Raw genomic sequence first — 20285 nt, 5'->3', positions numbered from 1 at the left:
TGTGTCTTCTTTTTTTTCCTTCCGCGAGAGGCACCAATTTACTTCTCGTGAAGACATGGATTTGCTTCCGTGAGAGGCACAATCGTATCTCTTTAGGAAATAAAAAAAGGGACTCTCAGTTTAGTTTTTTCATCTTTTTTTGTGAAAATAAAAGTTCTTCAAAACTATTAATATGGGGTCTAATATTGAAGATTTTGACATGATGAACCCAACGTGAAAATAATTCAAGATTTGAACGTATAATTAAAGAGATAATCTGAATAAATGAATCTATGAAAAAAGAAAAAAGTCACAGGTTGCTCGCAACCTGAGAAGGTGAGAGTGACCTTTGCAAAAAGTGCCACTTAATTGTTGATTTCGACACATCACACGAACCGATTTCTAACATCGAGGTTGGGAGCTCCTATACAGTGACCTCCACGAACCGATTTCTAACATCGAAACCAGGCATCGCGCCCCCTGGCTTTCATGCACGTCTTTGCGCCGGCATGGGTATGGGATGGGGCTCCCTTTTTTCTTCGTTCTTTTTTCCTATTTGTGTTCTTTTCTATTTTTTCTTCCCAAAAAGTTTGGGGTTTGAAAAATAATCAAAAAAATGATCAACAACGCAAAAACTATTCATGAATTCAAAAATATGTTCACCAATTTTCAAAAATGAACATTTTACGAATTCTGATGAGAAATTTTGTATTTGTATGAACAAAATTTGAATTTCAGATGAATAGTTTTTAGTTTTGATGATTTTTTTTGTATATTGATGAATATTTTTTGTATTTGATGGACAAATTTTAAATTCAATGAACTCTTTTGAGTTTAATGAACAAATTATGAATTCGAGAATTTTTCGAAATCAATGAACATTTTTGAACATGATGATATTTTAAAAAAATACATGGACATTTGTATGATTTTGATGCATAAAATTTGAATTTCAATAAATGTTCCCTAATTTGAAAACATGTTTGAATTTCAAAAAAAGATCACCAATTTGAAAAAACCGTTCCTAGATTTCATAAAATAATAAAAACAAAAATAAAAGAGAATGGAAAAAACCAAAAAAGAAAAGTAGAAAGAAAGAAAGAAAGAAAATAAGAAAAAGAAACGAGTTTGGGAATGTTCTAGAACCTTTCCAAAAAATCGGCATCGGATAGCTGGGCCGGCCCAAACAAACGCAGTGTCAAGCTAGGTTGCGCACGCGGTCGGTCAGCTGCGAGCCGCATGCCAATTAGGATTTGTCGGTTCCTTCACTGCGTCCTGTAGATTTGTGTCGGGCTGGTTTTCTATGATTTTTTTTATTTTTCAAGAAAACGAATCCACTGGGAACAGACCGAAGAGCCGATCCTCCCAAGGACCAGATGAGGGAGCGCTACCAATCCGCATGACATCAATCAAACCAAATCAACCTCAAAACCTTCGCGGACGACGACGCACATATTTAATCTAAGTTCTCGAGGGAGGGAGGGAAAGGCGAGGCAAGCATACTTGTTGGAGAGGCCCTCGACGAAGAACACATTAACGACGTAGCTCAACACCCTGCTGAAAAATGCTACCGCCGGTCATGGCGAAATGGTGAAGCAAGGAAACTTCGCGAAGGGTGCGGAAGAAGGCGACTGGTCAATTAGAACGGCGTTGTGTTGCGACACTGGTAAGAATGACAATTTTAACGGCAGATCCTGACGCATCTAATTGGGTCGGCCCATCTAATGTTTTTTCTGTCTATTAATTCGCAAAAAGGGGCGCTGTATGAGAATCGAATCCGCGACTTCCCATATCGAGGACGTAGGTGTAATCACCACGCCACCAAGAGGGATCTGGTAAACTTTAACATTTTTCCTCTTTTATTTGTTCTTTTTCCTTTTCCTTTTCCTTTTTTTTTCAAATTTGATGAACTTTTCTCAAATGTATGACTTTTTTTGTAAATCAATGAAATTTTTCAAATTTTCTTGTACTATTTTGTATTTCGTGAACTTTTTCAAAATTTTCATGAACTTCTTCAATCCGTGAACTTTTTTGAACTCGTGAACTTTTCTGAAATTAGTGAACCTTTTCAAATTCCGTGAACTTTTTCTGAGATTTATGAACTTTTTACCCGAATTAGTGAACATTTATTTCAAGTTTTGGTGTGCTTTTTGTAATACCTGAACCTTTTCTTTCTAAATCAAATTTGTGAACTTGCAAATTTTGGGACAGAGCGGCGACAATTTTCCTTAACTACTTCACAGTAGTATGGATTACGAGTACGTGGTGTCTCTAGTGGTTAGCCAAGCACTGGTAGCAATGCAGTGGTGCGAGTTTGATTCTTGACCGCAACAAGTTTTTAAGGTTTTTTTCGCTGCCGCTGCGTGTTCGTGGGCCGGCCCACCAGGGCGCTGCAGTGAGCGCCAGTTTTGGTTAAGCGGTGCTAAACACGCGGAATAGAATGTCCCAATTTTAACCACATGTCCCATGCCTGCGGATACCTGGCCCATTTGGCAGGGTTTGGATACGTCCACTCGCAGGTGGTTTTTTTCGCTGCCCATTTGGCAAGGATTTTTTCGCTGCCTCTGCGTGTTCGTGAGCCGGCCCACCAGAGCGCTGCAGTGAGCGTCAGTTTTGGTTAAGCGGCGCTAAACGCGCGGAATAGAATGTCCCAATTTTAACCATCCTGCGGGTACCTGGCCCATTTGGCAGGGTTTGCATACGTTCACTCGCAGGTGGTTGAACCAGACCTGGCCATGTGGGCTGTGCTACGCGGGCCGGGACAAAAGGACACGTTGTTATACTTTGGTAATCTTTTATTTCTTTCTTGTTTTTTTATTTGTTTTCCTTTTTTGTTTTTTTGTCGGTTTTTACTGATATCTTCTTTTCCACACATGTCTTATTTTTTTCTCAGTCCATGTACATTTTTATCATAAACTTCAGATATTTTTCAAATACATGATGTATATTTTTTAAATACATGTTTTGAACACCTTTTTGAATTCATAATAAAAAATTTCTATATACACGTTGTACACCTTTTAAATGGAACTAAACCTTTTTTAACCTACAGGGACATTTTTTACATTGTATAAACATTTTTAAAATGTCTTGATTTTTCTTTCAATCACCGGAATTTTTATTTAGAATGTCACGAAAAAAATTGAATCACTGAAAATTTTCTTTAAAATGTCAAGCACTTTCTTTAATGGTATGAAACATTTTTTTATAGGATGCAATATTTTTCAGTTTTTTTAATAAAATATCAAAAAACATGTTTGAAACTCATGAGCATTTATTTAAATGGCACATATATTTTTTGTATGTATGGAATTTGTGTTTAATTACTCAGACATTATTTTACATTGTATAAATATTATTTTAAATGGCATGTACATGCTTTTAAGTGTGTGACATTTATTATTTGCCACAAACATTTTTCAGGCACATGGTTAACATTTTTATACATGTTTAATATTTTTCAAATGCATGATTACTATTTTTTTAACTTTTTATGTAAAGTATTTTTCATAATATAAATATATTAGAAATCGAAACAATAGAAACAAAATCAAGCAAAAAACAAAAACAAAATGAGAAGAAAAAGCAAAAAAAAAGCATGGGCGATGTTAGCATGCAGGGTCATTGGGCCGACCCAGTAGTGCCCCCTGCAAGCGACCTTGTGATAGAGATCGTTGTGGGCTGCACAAGTCGCACCCGTGCCTAAACTGCGATGTGAGGCATGCGTGCTATTGGAACACGCGGAACGCTACGCTAGCGTCAAATAACTTTTTTCCTACCGCGCACCCAAGAACATGTTGAAATAGATCACGAAATTGGGTTTACCACCCAGTCACCATGGCAAAAGTAGAGTTGGTGATGCGTGTAGTCGATCAGTCGTTGTCTCCTCCTCGTGTAGTCGATCTCCCGTGAAAAGCGATCTTTCGCGAACATCTTCTTACAAATCCCTCGAACGGCTTCTTGTAGTTCCCACGAACGGTTCGTCCAACCACCGCAGATGTGATGCCTCCAAAGTATCCACATGTACGAGAAGCGACACCGTGCGACGAACTGCTAGGTTTGGTCGCGCGGCATGGGGCGTGGGGAGTGGCGGCGGCCGTAGAGTCGAGAAAAGATCAACCATAAGTGGTACGCCCACTCCCCTTTATATAGACCTCCGAGGTGGGCTCGACACTTGAGGCCCACTAGGAGTCTACACCAATTTTTACTCGGATCCAATCCAAAATAGACTGTAGCCCCTTAAGTGTGAAATCCTATAGCTAGGTTCATGTACACACGGACACGACCGCGTCGATAGTTGGTAGCGGCTCCTAGCAAAACGTGCCAACTCTCATGTGTGCGTAAAGTCGTTAGACGAACCTCGACAATGCGTCATATGAAACATTTCTTTTGCGTGACAATATATGTTGTCGGGCTCAAGGCGAGTATTTGTCACCCTTGTGGTAGCTCGATCTCTCTTCTTGAAATCATGGTACGGATTCCCGAACCGGGTTAACACTTAACCGAAGTCGCATGGCCATGATTTCTGAATCTGATCACTCGAGAGGGCCCAGAGAATATCTCTCCGTGTCGGAGGGGCAAATCCCATCTTGGTCAACCATGTCTCGCGGCATGTCTCACGACTCACCTGGAACCTACCTTTATAACTATCCAGTTACGGTATAGCGTTTGATAGACCCTAAGTGAGTCCATCCTCATTCCGAGAACATGCTAGGACCTTAGGTCTAGGATATGTCATATATATCGTACCTGAGACTAACAGATGACAATATCAGGCCGCGTCTCAAAGTTGGCCTATTCAACTTGGTGATCTCCATCCCCGAGTCCATAATATCAGTTTAGCATCTCTATGCCCATGACTTGTGAAACATAGTCATCGACTGAATCATATATTAGTCAAAGGGTACGTGTTCGGATAACCTTATAAACTAGGACCATTAAAACAATCATCATATAATATATAGTTCCACAAACAAGTCACATACTTATTGATACATGATACGTCTCCGTCGTATCTACTTTTCCAAACACTTTTGCCCTTGTTTTAGACTCTAACTTGCATGATTTGAATGGAACTAACCCGGACTGACGTTGTTTTCAGCAGAATTACCATGGTGTTATTTATGTGCAGAAACAAAAGTTCTCGGAATGACCTGAAACTTCACGGAACGTCTTTTTGGAAATAATAAAAAATCCTTACAAAAGATGAAGACCAGGGGACCCACACCCTAGCCACGAGGGTGGGGGGCGCGCCCCCTACCTCGTGGGCCCCTTGGAGCTCCTCCGACCTCAACTCCAACTATATATATTTGCTTTCAGGGAGGAAAAAAATCAAGAGAAAGATTCATCGCGTTTTACGATATGGAGCCGCCGCCAAGCCATAAAACTGCTCGGGAGGGCTGATCTGGAGTCTGTTCGGGGCTCCGGAGAGGGGAATCCGTCGCCATCGTCATCATCAACCTTCCTCCATCACCAATTTCATGATGCTCACCGCCGTGCGTGAGTAATTCCATCGTAGGCTTGCTGGATGGTGATGGGTTGGATGAGATTTATCATGTAATCGAGTTAGTTTTGTTAGGGTTTGATCCCTAGTATCCACTATGTTCTGAGATTGATGTTGCTATGACTTTGCTATGCTTAATGCTTGTCACTAGGGCCCGAGTGCCATGATTTCAGATCTGAACCTATTATATTTTCATTAATATATGAGGGTTCTTGATCCTATCTTGCAAGTCTATAGTCACCTACTATGTGTTATGATCCGGCAACCCCGAAGTGGCAATAATTGGGAACACTCCCAGTGATGACCGTAGTTTGAGGAGTTCATGTATTCACTATGTGTTAATGCTTTGGTCCAGTACTCTATTAAAAGGAGGCCTTAATATCCCTTAGTTTCCATTAGGACCCCACTGCCACGGGAGGGTAGGACAAAAGATGGCATGCAAGTTCTTTTCCATAAGCACGTATGACTATATTCGGAATACATGCCTACATTACATTGATGAATTGGAGCTAGTTCTATGTCACCCTAGGTCATGACTGTTACATGATGAACCACATCCGGCATAATTCTCCATCACTGATCCATTGCCTATGAGCTTTCCATATATTATTCTCCGCTTATTTACTTTTCCGTTGCTATTGCTATCATCACTACAAAATACCAAAAACATTACTTTTGATATCATTACCTTTTGCTACTGTTACCACTACTATCATATTACTTTGCTACTAAACACTTTGCTGCAGATATTAAAGTTTCCAGGTGTGGTTGAATTGACAACTCAGCTGCTAATATACTTGAGAATATTCTTTAGCTCCCCTTGTGTCGAATCAATAAATTTGGGTTGAATACTCTACCCTCGAAAACTGTTGCGATCCCCTATACTTGTGGGTTATCAAGACTATTTTCTGGCGCCGTTGCCGGGGAGCATAGCTCTATTCTTTGAGTCACTTGGGATTATATCTTCTTATCATTATGAAGAACTCGAGAGATCCAAAAACCAAGATTTATCCCTCAAATACGAGGGGAGGTAAGGAACTGCCATCTAGCTCTGCACCCGATTCACCTTCTGTTTTGAGTAAGCTTGCGACACCTAAACCTGCTTCTCTTATTCATTCTGATATGCCGCATGTTATTGATGATGCCACTTCTGCTATGCATGATACTTATGACGAAACTACTTCTATGCTTGATACTACTATGCCACTTGGTGAATTTCTTGATGAACAACTTGCTAGGGTTAGAGAGAATGAAAATATTGAAACTGATAATATTGATGAAAGTGATGATGAAGACTCTCCCCCTAATGAATATGAATCACCTGTTATTCCTGAGGGTTATGTTTTTGAAAAAGAAGCTGCTATAGCTATTTTAGCTTGCAAAGATAGATACGAGCTCAAGAGGTTATTAGCTAAATGGAAGCAACAATCTCTTAATGCTAGAATGAAACCTGACCCTGCTTTGCTACTTCACCTATCTGTCTTATTGATAAGGATTATGAATTCTCTGTTGATCCTTATATAATTACTTTGGTTGAATCTGATCCTTTTCATGGCTATGAATCTGAAACTGTTGTGGCACATCTTACTAAATTAAATGATATAGCCACCCTGTTCACTAATGATGAGAGAACTCGCTACTTTTATATCCTTAAAATATTTCCGTTCTCATTAAAGGGTGATGCTAAGATATGGTTTAATTCTCTTGATCCTGGTTGTGTGCGTAGTCCCCAGGATATGATTTATTACTTCTCTGCTAAATATTTCCCTGCTCATAAGAAACAAGCTGCGTTAAGGGATATATACAACTTTGTGCAAATTGAAGAAGAGAGTCTCCCACAAGCTTGGGGGAGGCTTCTCAAGTTACTTAATGCTTTGCCTGATCATCCTCTTAAGAAAAATGAAATACTTGATATCTTTTATAATGGACTAACCGATGCTTCCAGAGATTACCTGGATAGTTGTGCTGGTTCTGTTTTTAGGGAAAGAACACCGGATGAAGCTGAAATTCTATTGAATAATATGTTGACTAATGAAAATAATTGGACACTTCCTGAGCCTATTCCTAAACCAACTCTGAAGAAAAGAGGTGTTCTATTTCTCAGTCCTGAAGATATGCAAGAGGCAAAGAAATCTATGAAAGAAAAAGGTATTAAAGCTGAAGATGTTAAGAATTTACCTCCTATTGAAGAAACACGCGGTCTTAATTTACCGCCTATTGAAGAAACATATGATCTTAATCCATCTCCTATTGAAGAAATACATGGTCTTGATAACCTGACACAGGTAGTAAAGGTAAATTCTCTCTATAGATATGATAAAGCTGAAATCCCTCTTACTAAGTTTGCTAACCCATGCTTAGATGAGTTTGATAAATTTATGGTGAAGCAAGAAGATTTTAATGCTTATTTTGGTAGACAATTCAAATATGCTTGAACACTTGGGTGATTATATGGCTAATGTCAAAGGTGAACTTAAACTTATTAGTAAACATGCTTCTATGATTACCACTCAAGTAGAACAAGTACTTAAGGCTCAAAATGATTTGCTCAATGAATTGAATAGTAAGAATAATGATTATGTTGTTAGAGTGGCTACTAGAACTGGTAGAATGACTCAGTAACCTTTGTATCCTGAAGGCCACCCTAAGAGAATTGAGCAAGATTCTCAGAGAAATAATATAAATGCACCTAGTCCTTCTAAAAGAAAGAAAAAGAAAAATGATAGGACTTTGCATGCTTCTAGTGAACCTATTACTGAAACACCTGAGAATCCAAATGTGTCACACCTTGCATTTTGTACCATGTCATTTGCATTAATATAAAGCATGGAAATTTGGACCAACAAAAACTTTTGCATTATTTGGCTTTTTATTTTGGAGTTGATTTTCTCTCTGTGATTTTCAAGTGCTCTTTAAAGTCAACTACTCCACCTTCTGTACTTCATCTCCATGCCCCAAACTTCTGCCCAATGATCATGCCATGTGTATAGTGCAATATAGTATTTTCTTACAAAAATAATTTGTCCAAATAGTATTTTCAAAAAATTAGTTTTCCAAAAACCCCTGAATTGAGGTTTGCACTACAAGTACTTGATTTTGGGTATGAAAAATATTTCAAAGAGTATATTTGAAACCTACTAGATATAGGATTCCCATAAACCACAAAAATATAATTTAAAAAATTATTTTCGTATTTTATTTAAAAGCTTTTTCTTAAGGCCAGAAATGGTCTTTAATAGGGAAAAATTATTTTATTGTCTCGAAAATATTTGAAAAAAATCAGGGAAACTCAGTGGACATATATTTTCCATATATAAGAGTTTCAACACATGGTCATGTTCAAAATATTGGACAAAACCTCCCAAAACCATTTCTTCCCATTTCAAGGATTTGAAATATTTCTACAGGAAACATTTTCATAAAAATCTAAGGAAAACCCAGCAAGTCACAAATGCATATTGTGATCACCTCGCAAAGCCTCATATCAACCAAGGTCATTTTGGCTCACCAAAATACCCGAAAACCCTCTCTGACCAGAATCAAATTTGAACAACTTTGTACTGCCAACTTTCTCCCCTTGACCCCAACTTTTGTGAGCATGTTCACATGACCAAATCAGGCCACTACACCAAGTGGTGCATCAAGGGGAAGTGATTTGATCAACTAGATCTACACAAGTTCATTTCTGCTATTTTCTAGGGTTTACAAAAGTTGCATTGGCAACTTTGCCCAAATAAGCTCCAAATTGGTGGAAGACCCTAATTATATGTGTCATTTCACCCTGTGGAGTCTCATGGCAAATGGAAATCATCTACTTGCCCAAACCATTATCAAACACCTTCTGACACTTTTCCAAAATGCCATTTTGACCTCTTCCACTAATCTCCATGGGCTCAACTTTGTACCATAGCTTCTCCTGACCCTCTTCTACCCCCCAGTAACTTTTACCTGGCCATAGCTCAATGATTGAGGGGTGAAACACCCCCATTTACCTCCCTGGACAGCAGCTTCTCTCTCCCCCTCAACCTCCCTCCTCACTCAAGTGGCCGCCTGATACGTCCATTTTGCATCATGCTTTTATATCAATATTTATTGCATTATGGGCTGTTATTACACATTATGTCACAATACTTATGCCTATTCTCTCTTATTTTACGAGGTTTACATAAAGATGGAGAATGCCGGCAGCTGGGATTCTGGGCTGGAAAAGGAGCAAATATTAGAGACCTATTCTGCACAGCTCCAAAAGTCCTAAAACTTCACAGAAGACGTTTTCAGAATATATAAAAATTACTCAGTGGAAGAAATTCACCAGGGGGGCCACACCCTACCCACGAGGGTGGGGCGCGCCCTACCCCCCTGGCGCGCCCCCTACCTCGTGGGCCCCCTGGTGGCCCTCCGGTGGCCATCTTCTGCTATATGAAGTCTTTCGATGGAAAAAAATCATAAGCCATCTTCTCGGACGAAACTCCGCCGCCACGAGGCGGAACCTTGGCGGAACCAATCTAGGGCTCTGGCAAAGCTGTTCTGCCGGGGAAACTTCCCTCCCGGAGGGGGAAATCATCGCCATCGTCATCACCAACGCTCCTCTCATCAGGAGAGGGCAATCTCCATCAACATCTTCATCAGCACCATCTCCTCTCAAAACCCTAGTTCATCTCTTGTATCCAATTCTTGTCTCCAAGTCCGGGATTGGTGCTAGTAGGTTGTTAGTAGTGTTAATTACTCCTTGTAGTTGATGCTAGTTGGTTTAATTGGTGGAAGATCATATGTTCAGATCCTATATGCATATTAATACCCCTCTGATTATGAACATGTTTATGCTTTGTGAGTAGTACTTTTGTTCCTGAGGACATGGGAGAAGTCTTGCTATTAGTAGTCATGTGAATTTGGTATTCGTTCGATATTTTGATGAGATGTATGTTGTCTCTCCTCTAGTGGTGTTATGTGAACGTCGACTACATGACACTTCAGTATTGTTTGGGCCTAGAGGAAGGCATTGGGGAGTAATAAGTAGATGATGGGTTGCTAGAGTGACAGAAGCTTAAACCCTAGTTTATGCGTTGCTTCGTAAGGGGCTGATTTGGATCCATATGTTTCATGCTATGGTTAGGTTTACCTTAATACTTTTGTTGTAGTTGCGGATGCTTGCAATAGAGGTTAATCATAAGTGGGATGCTTGTCCAAGTAAGGGCAGTACCCAAGCACCGGTCCACCCACATACCAAATTATCAAAGTACCGAACACGAATCATATGAGCGTGATGAAAACTAGCTTGACGATATTCCCATGTGTCCTCGGGAGCGCTTTTCTCTATATAAGAGTTTGTCCAGGCTTGTCCTTTGCTACAAAAAGGATTGGGCCACCTTGTTGCACTTTATTTAGTTTTGTTAGTTGTTGCTTGTTACAAATTATCCTACCACAAAACTATCTGTTACCACTTATTTTAGTACTTGCAGAGAATACCTTGCTGGAAACCGCTTATCATTTCCTTCCGCTCCTCGTTGGGTTCGACACTCTTATTTATTGAAAGGACTACGATAGACCCTATACTTGTGGGTCATCAAGACTCTTTTCTGGCACCGTTGCCGGGGAGTGAAGCGCCTTTGGTAGGTGGAATTTGGTAAGGAAAAATTTATATAATGTGCTGAAATTTACTGTCACTTGTTACTATGGAAAGTAATCCTCTGAGGGGCTTGTTCGGGATATCTTCACCCCGACCAGTAGAGCAAAGAGTTGCTCCTCAACCTACTGAACCTACTTGAAATGAAAATGTCTGCTTTGAAATTCCTTCGGGTATGATAGAAAAACTGCTAGCTAATCCTTTTTTAGGAGATGGAACAAAACATCTTGATGAGCATCTAATATATGTGAATGAAGTTTGTGGATTATTTAAGCTTGTAGGTGTACCCGGAGATGTTGTTAAGAAGAAGGTCTTCTCTTTATCTTTGAAGGGAGATGCATCGACATGGTATAGGCTATGTGATGATATGGGGTCTTGGAATTACAAATGATTGAAATTGGAATTTCATCAGAAGTTTTATCCTATGCATCTTGTTCATCGTGATCGCAATTATATATATAATTTTTGGCCTCGCGAAGGAGAAAGCATCGCTCAAGCTTGGGGGAGGCTTAAATCAATGTTATATTCATGCCCCAATCATGAGCTCTCAAGAGAAATGATTATTCAAAAATTTTATGCTCAGCTTTCTGATAGCAATCGCACCATGCTTAATACTTCTTGTGCTGGCTCTTTTATGATGAAGACTATTGAATTCAAATGGGATTTATTGGAAAGAATTAAACGCAACTCTGAAGATTGGGACCTCGACAAAGGTAAGGAGTCAGGTATGACACCTAGTTTTGATTGTGTAAAATCTTTTATGGATACCGATATTTTTTGTAAATTTAGCACTAAATATGGACTTGACTCTGATATAGTAGCTTCTTTCTGTGAATCTTTTGCTACTTATGTTGATCTCCCCAAGGAGAAGTGGTTTAAATATCATCCTCCCATAGAAGTAAAAGTAGCTGCACCTATTAAAGTTGAAGAAAAGATTGTCACTTATAATGATCCTATCGTTCCTACTGCTTATGTTGAGAAACCACCTTTCCCTATTAGGATAAAGGATCATGCTAAAGCTTCAACTGTGGTTCGTAAAAGCAATATTAAAACATATACACCTCCTGAGCAAGTTAAAGTTGAACCTAATATTGCTATTGTTAAAGATCTCTTGTCTGATAATATTGATGGGCATGTTATTTATTTCTGTGATGAAACTGCTAGAATTGCTAAACCTTGTGCTAAAGATAAACCTAGACCTGTGGTAGGCATGCCTGTTATTTCTGTTAAAATAGGAGATCATTGTTATCATGGCTGATGTGATATGGGTGCCAGTGCTAGTGCAATACCTATTAGCCTTTATAGAGAATATAATTTTTCTAAATTTAGTAGACAACACCGTGAAGAAGAATTACCTAGTAAGGATGAAATTATTGGTCTTGCTTCTATTGCCATACCTCCTAGTGATCCTTTAGAACAATATTTGCTAGACCATGAAAATGATATGTTTATGAATGGAAGAAGGGAAATAGATGAAGTATTCTTTAAACAGGAACCTATTTTGAAACACAATTTGCCTGTTGAAATCTTAGGGGATCCTCCTCCACCCAAGGGTGATCCCATGTTTGAGCTTAAACCGTTACCTGATACTCTTAAATATGCTTATCTTGATGAGAAAAAGATATATCCTGTTATTATTGCTAATCTTTCAGAGCATGAGGAAGAGAGATTATTGAAAACTCTGAAGAAGCACCGTGCTGCTATTGGGTATACTCTTGATGATCTTAAAGGCATTAGTCCCACTCTATGTCAACATAAAATTAATTTGGAAGAAGATGCTAAACCAGTTCATGATCATCAACGCCGGCTGAATCCTAAAATGAAAGAAGTGGTAAGAAAGGAAATATTAAAGCTCCTTGAGGCAGGTATAATCTATCCCGTTGCTGATAGTCAGTGGGTAAGTCCTGTCCATTGTGTCCCTAAGAAGGGAGGTATTACTGTCGTTCCTAATGATAAGGATGAATTGATTCCTCAAAGAATTATTACAGGTTATAGGATGGTAATTTATTTCCACAAATTAAATAAGGCTACTAAAAAGGATCATTACCCCTTACCTTTTATCTATCAAATGCTAGAAAGATTATCCAAACATACACATTTTTGCTTTCTAGATGGTTATTCTGGTTTCTCTCAAATACCTGTGTCAGCCAAAGATCAATCAAAGACTACTTTTACATGCCCTTTTGGTACTTTTGCTTATAGACGTATGCCTTTTGGTTTATGTAATGCACCTGCCACCTTTCAAAGATGCATGATGGCTATATTCTCTGACTTTTGTGAAAATATTTGTGAGGTTTTCATGGACGATTTCTCCATCTATGGATCTTCTTTTGATGATTGCTTGAGCAACCTTGATCGAGTTTTGCAGAGATGTGAAGAAACTAATCTTTTCTTGAATTGGGAAAAGTGCCACTTTACGGTTAATGAAGGTATTGTCTTGGGGCATAAAGTTTCTGAAAAAGGTATTGAGGTTGATAAAGCCAAGGTTGATTCTATTGAAAAGATGCCATGTCCCAAGGACATCAAAGGTATAAGAAGTTTCCTTGGTCATGCCGGATTTTATAGGAGGTTCATTAAGGACTTTTCAAAAATTTCTCGGCCTCTGACTAATTTATTACAAAAAGATATACCATTTGTTTTTGATGATGATTGTGTAGAAGCATTTGAAATTCTTAAGAAAGCATTGTTCTCTGCACCTATTGTTCAGCCACCTGATTGGAATTTACCCTTTGAAATTATGTGTGATGCTAGTGATTATGCTCTAGGTGTTGTTCTAGGGCAAAGAGTTGATAAGAAATTAAATGTTATTCAATATGCTAGTAAAACCCTAGACAATGCTCAAAGAAATTATGCTACTAATGAAAAAGAATTCTTAGCGGTTGTATTTGCTTGTGATAAGTTCAGACCTTATATTGTTGATTCTAAAGTAACTATTCACATTGATCATGCTGCTATTAAATATCTTATGGAAAAGAAAGATGCTAAACCTAGACTTATTAGATGGGTTCTCTTGCTACAAGAATTTGATTTGCATATTGTTGATAGAAAGGGAGCTGAGAACCACGTTGCAGACAACTTGTCTAGGTTATAAAATGTGCTTGATGACCCACTACCTATTGATGATAGCTTTCCTGATGAGCAATTAAATGTCATAAATGCTTCTCATACTGCTCCATGGTATGCTGATTATGCTAATTATATTGTTGCTAAGTTTATACCACCTAGTTTCACATACCAGCAAAAGAAAAAGTTCTTCTATGATTTGAGGCATTACTTTTGGGATGACCCACATCTTTATAAAGGAGTAGATGGTGTTATTAGACGTTGTGTACCTGAGCATGAACAGGAACAGATCTTACGCAAGTGTCACTCCGAAGCTTATGGAGGACACCATGCTGGAGATAGAACTGCACATAAGGTATTGCAATCTGGTTTTTATTGGCCTACTCTCTTCAAGGATGCCCGTAAGTTTGTCTTATCTTGTGATGAATGTCAAAGAATTGGTAATATTAGTAGACGTCAAGAAATGCCTATGAACTATTCACTCGTAATTGAACCATTTGATGTTTGGGGCTTTGACTATATGGGGCCCTTTCCTTCCTCTAATGGATATACACATATTTTAGTTGCTGTTGATTACGTTACTAAGTGGGTAGAAGCTATTCCAACTAGTAGTGCTGATCATAACACTTCTATTAAAATGCTTAAAGAAGTTATTTTTCCAAGATTTGGAGTCCCTGGATATTTAATGACTGATGGTGGTTCACATTTTATTCATGGTGCTTTCCGTAAAATGCTTGCTAAACATGATGTTAATCATAGAATTGCATCTCCTTATCATCCTCAGTCTAGTGGTCAAGTAGAATTGAGTAATAGAGAGCTCAAATTAATTTTGCAAAAGACTGTTAATAGATCTAGAAAAAATTGGTCCAAGAAACTTGATGATGCATTATGGGCCTATAGAACTGCATATAAAAATCCTATGGGTATGTCTCCGTATAAAATGGTTTATGGAAAAGCATGTCACTTACCTCTCGAACTAGAACACAAGGCATATTGGGCTATTAAAGAACTCAATTATGATTTTAAACTTGCCGGTGAGAAGAGGTTATTTGATATTAGCTCACTTGAGGAATGGAGAACCCAAGCCTATGAAAATGCCAAGTTGTTTAAAGAAAAGGTTAAAAGATGGCATGACAAAAGAATACAAAAGCGTGAGTTTAATGTAGGTGATTATGTATTGCTATACAACTCTCGTTTAAGATTTTTTGTAGGAAAACTTCTCTCTAAATGGGGAGGTCCTTACGTTATCGAGGAGGTCTATCGTTCCGGTGCCATAAAAATCAACAACTTCGAAGGCACAAATCCGAAGGTGGTGAACGGTCAAAGAATGAAACACCATATCTCAGGTAATCCCATAAATGTTGAAACTAATATTATTGAAATCGTAACCCCGGAAGAATACATAAGGGACACTTTCCGGAACGCTTCAGACTCCGAAAAGGAATAGGTATGTGGTACGGTAAGTAAACCAACTCCAAAACAGTTTTTAAGGCAATATTTCTCCGTTTTGGAATATTTAGAAAAATAGAAAAATAAGAAGCAGTCTTGGAAGGACACGAGGGCTCCACGAGGGTGGAGGGCGCGCCCCCCTACCTCGTGTGCTCTCCGGACTCTGTTTTCGTACACAACACGTATTTTGGTCGGTAAAAATTCATTATATAATCTCCCGGAGGTTTTGACTCCCGTATCACGCAAAAATATCCTGTTTTCATTTCGAGTTGTTTTTCTGACAGATCCAGGTCGTCATGTCGTCTTCAAGCGCCCCCAAGGACCAGTTCTTCGAGAAGGTCATCAACCCCTACCTCGCAGAAGTGCTGCAACACCCTCAAACCATTGAGATGCGTGAGGGGTTGTTGCACATCCGCGATGCTGAGGGACCAAGGAAGACCGGAAGCACGGAGGCAAGGCTCGAGGCATTTGAGCAAGAAGTTTTCAAGTGTCAGGAGATGGTGGAGCGTGGACTCGATTCAAATCACATCATGATCACGGAGTTCACCAACAACCACAAGCTGGACGTCAAGGACATTGGGAAGGCGATCTTCAAGCTTCATGAGAAAAACGAGCACCTCCAAGCCCAGATCTATGACCTGCAAAATCAAAATTGTGAGTATGAATATAGATTCAAGAGGATGAGTTTCGCTGCAGATTTGAGGTTCCAGGAGACTCGGTCATCCTTTTATGATGGTGAGCCTATGCCTTGGAAGAAGGACGACAAGCCTACTCCATCAACAAAATCACCACCGTCTCCACCAAGAAGAATTGAGTATCTGGTATGGGCACTCCCTTTGGCAACTGCCAAGCTTGGGGGAGTGCCCCGGTATCGTATCACCATCACTTTTGTCTTTACCGTTTTTCTTAGTTCGATCCTTTTGGTAATATCTTGATCTAGTAGAATAAAAGTTCTTAGTATGATCTAGTCGTGAGTTTTGCTTTATAATTCTTCTATGTAATCGAGTCCGTGAGCTATATAATAAAGATTAGTGTTGAGTCGAGGGCTTGATTCTTTTGCCATGATCTTAAGTGAATAAAAGAAAAGGAGAAAGAAATAAAAAGAAATAAAGAGATCATATGGATCTCATGGAGAGTAATGAGCTCACATAGAAAAAGTATGATGAATAAAAGTTGTTGAGAGTTGACAAGCATAGTTTTGGTCATCATTGCAATTAATAGGAAGTAATAAAGAAAAAGAGGTCTTCACATATAGATATACTATCTTGGACATCTTTTATGATTGTGAGCACTCATTAAAATATGACATGCTAAAAGAGTTGACGTTGGACAAGGAAGACAACGTAATGGGTTATGTTTTCTTACATCTGAGATAAATTATATTGTCATCGATCATCCAACATGGTTGAGCTTGCCTTTCCCCCTCGTGCTAGCCAAATTAATCGCACCAAGTAGAGATACTACTTGTGCTTCAAAATACCCTTAAACCAGTTTTGCCATCAGAGTCCACCATACCTACCTATGGATTGAGTAAGATCCTCTAAGTAAGTTGTCATCGGTGCAAGCAATAAAAGATGTTCTCTAAATATGTATGACTTATTAGTGTGGGAGAAAATAAACTTTATAGATCATGTGATATGGAAGAAATAAAAGCGACAAACTGCATAATAAAGGTCCATATCACAAGTGGCAATATAAAGTGACGTTCTTTCGCATTAAGATTTTGTGCATCCAACCATAAAAGCGCATGACAACCTCTGCTTCCCTCTGCGAAGGGCTTATATTTTACTTTTATCTCCTACATTGCATAAGAGTCATGGTGATCTTCACCCTTCCTTTTTACATTTTATCCTTTGGCAAGCACAGTATGTTGGAAAGATCCTGGTATATATGGCTAATTGGATGTGAGTTTTCATGAACTATTACTATTGACATTACCCTTGAGGTAAGACATTGGGAGGCAAAACTATAAGCCCCTATCTTTCTCTGTGTTCGATTAAAACTCTATACCCATAAGTATTGCGTGAGTGTCAGCAATTGTGAAAGACTATATGATAGTTGAGTATGTGGACTTGCTGAAAAGCTCTTATATATTGACTCTTTCCTATGTTATGATAAATTGCAATTGCTCCAATGACTGAAATTATAGTTTCTTAGTTTTCAATGAAGTTTACTATTCATACTTGAAATTGTGATTGAATTATTACTCTAGCATAAGAAATCACATGACAAGAATTATATAAGTTGCTGTTCTAAGAATGATCATGATGCCCTCATGTTCGTATTTTATTTTTATCGACACCTCTATCTCTAAACATGTGGACATATTTTTCGATTTCGGCTTTCGCTTGAGGACAAGCGATGTCTAAGCTTGGGGGAGTTGATACATCCATTTTGCATCATGCTTTTATATCGATATTTATTGCATTATGGGATATTATTACACATTATGTCACAATACTTATGCCTATTCTCTCTTATTTTACAAGGTTTACATAAAGAGGGAGAATGCCGGCAGCTGGGATTCTGGGCTCGAAAAGGAGCAAATATTAGAGACCTATTTTGCACAGCTCCAAAAGTCCTGAAACTTCACGGAAGACGTTTTCAGAATATATAAAACATACTTAGCGGAAGAAATTCACCAGGGGGGAACACCCTGCCCACGAGGGTGGGGGGCGCGCCCTACCCCCTTGGACGCGCCCCCTACCTCGTGGGTCCCCTGGTGGCCCTACGGTGGCCATCTTATGCTATATGAAGTCTTTTGATGGAAAAAAAAATCATAAGCCATCTTCTTGGACGAAACTCCGCTGCCACGAGGCGGAACCTTGGCGGAACCAATCTAGGGCTCTGGCGGAGCTGTTCTACCGGGGAAACTTCCCTCCCGGAGGGGGAAATCATCGCCATCGTCATCACCGACGTTCCTCTCATCGGGAGAGGGCAATCTCCATCAACATCTTCATCAGCACCACTCTCAAAACCGTAGTTCATCTCTTGTATCCAATTCTTGTCTCCATGTCCGGGATTGGTACTAGTAGGTTGCTAGTAGTGTTAATTACTCCTTGTAGTTGATGCTAGTCGGTTTAATTGGTGGAAGATCATATGTTCAGATCCTATATGCATATTAATATCCCTCTGATTATGAACATGTTTATGCTTTGTGAGTAGTACTTTTGTTCTTGAGGACATGGGAGAAGTCTTGCTATTAGTAGTCATGTGAATTTGGTATTCGTTCGATATTTTGATGAGATGTATGTTGTCTCTCGTCTAGTGGTGTTATGTGAATGTCGACTAAATGACACTTCACCATTGTTTGGGCCTAGAGGAAGGCATTGGGGAGTAATAAGTAGATGATGGGTTGCTAGAGTGACAGAAGCTTAAACCCTAGTTTATGCGTTGTTTCGTAAGGGGCTGATTTGGATCCATATGTTTCATGCTATGGTTAGGTTTACCTTAATACTTTTGTTGTAGTTGCGGATGCTTGCAATAGAGGTTAATCATAAGTGGGATGCTTGTCCAAGTAAGGGCAGTACCCAAGCACCGGTCCACCGACATACCAAATTATCAAAGTACCGTACGCGAATCATATGAGCGTGATGAAAACTAGCTTGACGATATTCCCATGTGTCCTCGGGAGCGCTTTTCTCTATATAAGAGTTTGTCCAGGCTTGTCCTTTGCTACAAAAAGGATTGGGCCACCTTGCTGCACTTTATTTACTTTTGTTACTTGTTGCTTGTTACAAATTATCCTATCACAAAACTATCTGTTACCACTTATTTCAGTACTTGCAGAGAATACCTTGCTGGAAACCGCTTATCATTTCCTTCTGCTCCTCATTGGGTTCGACACTCTTACTTATCGAAAGGACTACGATAGATCCCCTATACTTGTGGGTCATCACCACCCAGGGCATCCAAAGCCCCTTCCCCTTTCTTTACTCCCTCCTAGACCTGCTGGACATGCTTGGGGGCACCCACACTGCTTAGAAAATGGCATGCCAAGCCATTTGGGCGCTCTGGAGCGCACTACAGTGCGGCCAGGCACTGTAGCCGCCCCCTTCCAACCGCCTCCGGCCACCTCGGGCCTCCCCAGTGCGCCCGACAATGCGCCTCGACATCTGCGACACGCCACACCTCTGTCCCCCTCCTCCTTCTCCCTCCTCTCGCCCCAGCTCGCACGCGCGTCGGCCGCCCGAGCGCCCCAGTGAGCGCGCTCGCACGCGCGGAGCCTCTGGCCCCCCTGCTCCCTATCTCTACTCTCCCTTGCTCTGGACCAACCCCACAAATGCCTCAGACACGCCCTGACGAGCCCCCGTGACCTGCTTCGACCGCAATAGGCTCGCCGGCGCACACCTCCTCGGTGGACCGCCGCCCGCCTATTTAAGGGCCTCCCTGAGCCCTCCTCTCCTCACCACTCGCTCTCCCACTCCCCTAGTCACCCCCTACACCACCCGCTCCTCTCCAGAAGCTCTCGAGCTTGAGCTCGAGCTCCGCCGCAGCGGCTCGCCGTCGTTCGCACAGTAGAATCTCTCCCTGCTGCTCCTAAGCCTCGATCTGGAACCCCCGCTACTGACCGTTTCCCCCCTCTTTCCCGCTCGTTTTGCAGTCGGATACGGCCGAAACCACCAACGCCCGAAGCACCTCCGCCGCGTGACCTCGTCACCGGCGAAC

This window comes from Triticum urartu, chromosome 2A (assembly GCF_056163025.1).
Source record: "Triticum urartu cultivar PI428250 chromosome 2A, HENAU_Tu73, whole genome shotgun sequence".
Lineage (NCBI taxonomy): Eukaryota > Viridiplantae > Streptophyta > Magnoliopsida > Poales > Poaceae > Triticum > Triticum urartu.
This window is presented reverse-complemented; position numbering follows the sequence as displayed.